Source organism: Macrotis lagotis, chromosome 3 (genome assembly GCF_037893015.1).
Source record: "Macrotis lagotis isolate mMagLag1 chromosome 3, bilby.v1.9.chrom.fasta, whole genome shotgun sequence".
In the NCBI taxonomy this organism is placed as follows: domain Eukaryota; kingdom Metazoa; phylum Chordata; class Mammalia; order Peramelemorphia; family Peramelidae; genus Macrotis; species Macrotis lagotis.
This window is the reverse complement of record NC_133660.1, coordinates 226,656,009-226,662,539: the sequence shown is the minus strand read 5'-3', so window position 1 is coordinate 226,662,539 and position 6,531 is coordinate 226,656,009. Positions and strand designations below refer to the sequence as shown.

Here is a 6,531-nt window from a genome sequence, read left to right as displayed (position 1 = left end):
TATGCAAAGAAAAGTGTTACCAGGATAATCTGGTGGGTTGTCCTGTAATCAGAGCCTCACAAATAACTTAGGGTTCTTTGGCATCTTGAGAGAATAACGAACTTACTTCATGTGATAAGAAACTTGAAGGAGAGTTTGCCAATTGTGCCTGTTTTTTATTAAAGGGCCTTTCCCAGTTTCTAGAACAGAAGTGTGGAATTACACTGACCTGACTTTTGTGGCAAACAATTGAATTCCACTGGCTGTCCAGTCATGTGGGCACCTAGAGAAGACAAGACGAAGGACTTGCCTTCAGGGAGTTTACAGTCTCTGGGAGCCAAAAGAGGAGTGGACTGCACTTGGGAAGTCCTGCATCAGTCTGGCTCGGAGCACAAGCCAAAATCCAATGGAGAAACTAGACAAGAGGGCAATGGGGGAAGAGCACTAGGAGCAAGGACACCTCCCTTGTTTCCCCTGTTGTGCCAGTGGCATGGGTACCCTCGGTCAGAACCAACTGACTGGGGGATCAACCTGTGCTTGGATCCAGGATAAAAAAACAGATGAATAATTAGCAGATAATTAGGAAGACTAATTAAAATAGGAAGTCACCAGAGGTGAAGTGAGTCACAATAGCTGAGAATCTTAATCTGAAGTCAGCAAAGCCCTTCTGAGTTCAAATTCAGTCATTCTCTTTCCCTTACACCTCTCTGTTTAGGAAGAGATTTCAGGGAGTCTGTGAAGATAAATGGGAAGAAAAGTTACATCTTTATTTCCACTTGCCTCTGACTGAAATTTAGAATTTCTTTCAATTATTTAAAAACCTTACTCAGCAAAGTAGTGCATTGACTTCACTAGATTGCCCAAAGAGCATGCATCCCCTATAGCAACAAATTAACTGAATGGCTTAGTTCTCATATTATTTTCACATCTTAAATTTCATTGATTTAAGACTCTATTTCTTGGTGTTACTCCTTCTTACCCTGTCCCTGCAGCTCCTTCCTCTGATTGGACAATTCCTGAGAGAACCTCCATTTTAAGGAATTTGCCCAGACCATTCCTCTGTGAAAAATGGTAGAAAAGTGTCTTGGGAAGATTATACTACAGAATTATAAAACCACAGGTAACAAATAGCCCAAGTGCTGCCTTTAATCTTTGACCTTTCAAGGTCTTTCCGTTATGTCCATGCTTCAGTTGACTCAACAAAGGTTAAGGTTGCTAAGTGAAAGTTAAAGATTCCTCTAAACCCAAAGCCCTTTACCCTCACACCTTCATATTGAGTTATGGATATGCTAGGATCTCTGTTCACCTACCTAGGACTGCTTGACCAACTTAGCACAGAGAAGGACTGTGGTCCAGGCAGATGAAGGCAGGAGAAATCTAACATCCTCATGCCAGGCCCTGAAAATTTGAACCTCAAAGAACCGGTTTCTGTCCTTGTTCCTCATAGAAACATAAATTTCCTCTGGAGATATATTAGAAATGAATACTATGCTCTTCTTGTATCTTATTATTTCATTGTTCAGACCCTAGCCAAATGAACTTTCCTCCAATATAGCCAGGCCTTGGAGTCAGAAGAATTGGGTGGCAGCTTGGTGTGGTAGATAGTGCTAGAATTGGAAATCAGGAAGACCTGGGTTCAAATTCAGACACTGACTTACCCAGTCTGATCTAGGCAAGTCTCTTATTCTCTCTGGGCTTCATTTTATTCATTATACAGTGAGGGCTAATTGTATTTGATTATCTCCAAGGCCCAGTCTAGTCTAAAATCTATGATCCTATGAATTCTCTAACTTGCTATCTGTGTGAATCTGGGCAAGTAACTTAACCTCAGATTCCTCATCTGTAAAATGAGTCTGATGATCCTTGGGCTCATTATTGTGATTATAGTGAAGAAAATATTTTGTAAACCTTGCAGCACTGGAGAAATAGGAATGGTTTTTGTTATCGTTATTATTATTATTATTCAGTCTCACTGCTAGTGTCAAAATTGGGATTTGAACTCGGGTCTCCTGATTCCAAATCTAGATCTTTTTCTCTAATACTATGAGTGTTCTCCCCTAGATAAGTTCTAGCTTTTTAACGTTTTTCCTAGATGAGTAATTATAATAGATGGCATTCTTTATTACAGTTTGCTAAGCATTTCAAGTTTTTGATCTCACTGGATTTTCACCTTTATGCAACTTTTATGAAGGAGGTACTATGGGTTTTATTGTCCCCCATTTTACAAATGAAAAAAGAGACTGAGAGAGGTTGTGACCGATTGGATTGTAGATATGGAGTTGGAAAGGATTTCTACAGTCTTGTCCAAATGTTCAGGAGGAATCTGGGACTCAGAGAGGTTAATTGTCCCACAGATAGCAAGTAGCAGAGCCAGGATTCAAATTCATGTTGTGTTGACTCCAAACCCACTGGACATTCTGCTCCCTGCACTTTACTGCCTTCTCATTCATTTGAACAGGATCACACAGCTAATAAATACTCAGAACAAAATTAGACATAGTTGTTTCTATTTCTTATTTTTAAAATGATTTGTGAGTGGGTTGACTAGAGCAAGTGGGAGGAAAAATTCCCCACCATGTCAGGATTTTCTAACTTAGCCTGGATAGTGGGGGGGGGGGTGGTCAGGGAGGAAGAGAACCTTGAAGGTATCTTCCTTTTTCAAGATGTGATACAGAAACTTTCAATCACTTCCCCTACTCCTTAGCTGGATATCCAAGGTCCTCTCACCATCCTAGGTACTACTGTCAACACATTTCCAGTCTTTCCTTTTATTACTTAGAATTATAAAAAAGTCATTAGATGTCAGAACTGACAGAGCCCTGAAAGACTAGCTAGTCCAAATCTCTCTCTTTTTTAAAAATAAAAGTGGAAAGTGAGACCCTAGAAAGAGGGGAATGGGGATGACTTAAGATCACAAAATGAGTCAATGGCAGAACTAGAACCAGGGCCCTAGTCTCCCAGTTCATTGTTGGGTTTTAGACCACAACCACACTGTTTTGGTCCCACCACACAACCACTCTATTCTAGAATAGAGATCACCATCCCACAAGTTCCTATACAACCCATGACCTTTGCTCAAGCCATTCATTTTGTTGGGAATGCCCTCTGTCCTCTCTGCCAATCAGTTGGCCATTACTTCTCTCAAGATTCAGATTTTAAAAATGCTTCCTCTAAGGAAGTTTCTTCAACTAATCCTTCCCACCTTTGCCCAGCCCCTCCTTCCACACACCCTCCTAACTTACATTTCATGAGCTTGTGTACACTGGAGTTCCAACCATGTCATCTGACCCTTTCTCCCACCCCTCCTTAATGACTGCCTCTCCAGGATAGCTATTTCAGGTAAAGACTCCACTTCCATTTGATTTATTCACCTTAATCTCATTCTTAAGTCAACTCTGCCATAGATTGGAGGGGAAGGAGAGGGACTCTCCTGAAGCAGAACTCTTCACTTCTCTTCCTTTAGAGTATAAGCTCTTTGAGGACTGGGACTATCTTTGTTTTTTGTAACTATATCCCTAGCCACTTAGAACAATTTTGTTCAGCCACTTAGCATAGTGTTAGTCTAGTCAATAAACATTTTTTAAACTGTCTTCTATGTTCCCAGGCATAGTAAGTGCTTAATAAATGCATTTTCATTCATTTGCTCAGCCTACCTGCCATATCTTTTCACTTAGCACATCTCCTCTCACCTTAAGGTTCATCTCCTGGCTTATTTCTCCTTGTGTTTAAGCTGCAATCACCAGATTTCATCCAAATCTAGTTATAGGAGGACTCCCAGAGGGATCTAGTCCTAATGCATCATTTTACTGATGAGGATGGGGTTGAAGTAAAGCTAAAGTCCTCTTGATTCCAAATTAATTGTGCTTTCCCTGTCCCCAAAATTTACCTCTTGAGTCTAATCCCCAATAGCATGTTTAGGAAACATTCCTCACTTCCTTAGCTCCTATAGAACCCCCATAGTCTTATTGTCTATTGCTCCTAAGTTGTTCTAGGTATATTTACTTTCCCTCTGACACTCCCTTCTTAGACTGTGAGCTCTATGAAGGTAGGATCTTAGTCTACTCTCGGTCCTTCCAAACTGTGAAACCGCTGGAAACTGGTCCTAAGTCTGTTCTTCTGTCCCTCTTCCACACTACTATAAGCTTTGTGAGGGCAGAGCCAGCAGCTGTTCCTCTTTTCCTATTGCGAGCATCCTATATTACAAGGTTGGACACATAGTTTTTGGGGGGATGGGGAAAAATGGTGGACTCAGTAAATTTTTGTTGTCAATCAAATTAGATATTTTCCATTGTGTTTTCTATGGTGGGAAGCTAAATCTTTCTGGGTGAGGAGATGGGAACATGGTCAAACCCAAATCAGTTACCATCCAGTGGCTGTAGTAGATAATGCATTTTCTGTCTCTGTAGAGCCAGCCTTATTGACCACAGACATTTCCTCACCTGCCTGGGAGAGCCTACTCTGGCTCCGGGCCCAAAGCTACTGTTTGAGTCATTAAAGCCACTCTTATCTGATCTCATTCCCCTACTGGATTAAAGTGGAGTTTAGGATAAGGCCAGCAGGCACCTTCCCCAGTTCCTTCTCTCTAGCCTGAAAAGGGTGGAACTGCTAAGTCATAGAAAAACTTAATTGGTGGTAACAGTGCTTTACTGGGATGGCCTTTGGTAAGGCCTAGAAAACCAACGGGCCATTAGAGAAACTGTGATATCTACAGGGTCAGAGAAAGAACACTGGAGCCCGCCAAGCTCTTCTACTGACTTTCTTTGTGGCCTTGGGCAGGTGCCTTCCTGTCTCTAGACCTCTGTTTTCCTACCTGTTTAATAATAAGATTAGGCTAGATAATCCCTAAAATCTCTTCTTACCCTGACGTTCTATAGTCATATGTCTGAAAGCATAGACATCAAGACCAATGAGAAAGAAAAAACAAACAAAAATCTCAAAGAGAAGCCATAAAAGGGTTGAAAGTGTCATCTCTTCCAACCCTTACGCCAGTCATGGTTCCCTTTTGATAAGTCTCCTGGCTAGTAGTCATCGATTCCAGAGGAAGAGAACTCACCAAGCCTCCCACTCTCCCCAGTTCCAATCCATTCTATTTTTCAGACACATCTGATTGTAATTTATCCTCTTTGTTTCATCACCATTCAAGGATCAATTGCTTTTGACTTCTATTCCTTTGACTTCCTTTCTTTTTTTCCTTATCTTTTTTTTTTGGTGAAATTGGAGTTAAGTGACTTTCCCAAGAACACACAGCAAGTAGTTATCAGTTGTCTGAGACTGGATTTTGAACTCAGGTCCTCCCACCTTCAGTGCTTATGTTCTATCCATTGCACCACTTAGCTGCCTCTCCTTTGATTTCTTTTTCCTTTCTGGTGAGCCATTTTCTAACCAGGTTTGCAGTTTAAATAGGAGTTAGGGACTGACAGAACCTCTTGACAAGCAAACCTGTACCTGAGCTGAAGGCTCCTTTTCCTCCAGGCCCTCTCTCCATTCTCTGTGATACACAGATGCCAGCCTCTTTACACTTCCTGAACAAGATGCTCCCAAAATGTCATGGACAGTTTCTCCAACGGACCTTCATGCCTGCAATCCTTTCCTTCTTCATCTCCATCTCCTAGCTTCCAACAAACCTCAACTAAAGTCCTACCTTCTACAAGAAACCTCTCCTGATGGCAGTGTCTACCCTCTGAGATCATGCTGTCTGTGTTATGTTTGTTCATAGATATCCGCAGTTTGTCTTCTCCATTAGACCGTGAACTCCTTGAGAGCAGACTGTCTTTTATCTAGCTTTGTATTCCTAGAAATTAGAATAGTTTCTGACACATAGTGGGTATTTAATAAAAGCTTATTGGCAGACTGGCAGCTCTGAGTGTTTCCTGAGAAAATAGTCTATAGGACACTGGATTTGAAGTCAGGCAAAGATGAATTCAAATCCTACCTTAGATACTTATTAGTAATATGACCTTGGCCAATCATATGACCTCTCTATACTTCAATTTCTTCATCTCGATGGCCTTTAAACTCCCTTCCAGCTCTAAATCTAAATCTATTATCTGCCAAAACTGCTTCATTATTTCAGGGAGAAGTGATTTCCTTTGTGAAAGCATCCTCCACCTCCTCAATTCCCCCTCCCCCCTCAGTATTGATCCTAATCCCTTTGTGATTTGGTAGGGAATATTCATGAGCAACTGTGGCTAAAAAAATTGTCACCGTGTACCCTACCTGGAGAGAAACCTGTCTTAATTGAGCTTAGAAAGTACAACAACATAATGGGACAATATACATGCTCAGAGATAGTATGCCATACTAGAAAGAGGATTGAGTTTGGGGTCAGCAATCCTGAGTTCAAATGCTGGTTATGTTACCACCTGTGTGACCTTGAGAAAGTCACTTCTCTGTGATTATCCACTTCCATACCTGTAAGATCATGGGTTTGGACCAGATGACCCTTAAATTCTCTTTCCACTCTAAATCTATGGTTCTGTCTGGCTTGGCATGAGTCCACCGACAAAGCTTTGATAATGAGACACCAAATATAGGAATCTTAGAGTCAGTGGA

General features: G+C 41.2%; 1 protein-coding gene across 1 annotated transcript in view; it reads left to right on the top strand.

Annotated features, from left to right (window-relative positions):
- Positions 1-6,531, top strand: part of LOC141519316 (alpha-L-iduronidase-like) — a 59,205-nt gene that overhangs the window by 32,283 nt on the left and 20,391 nt on the right.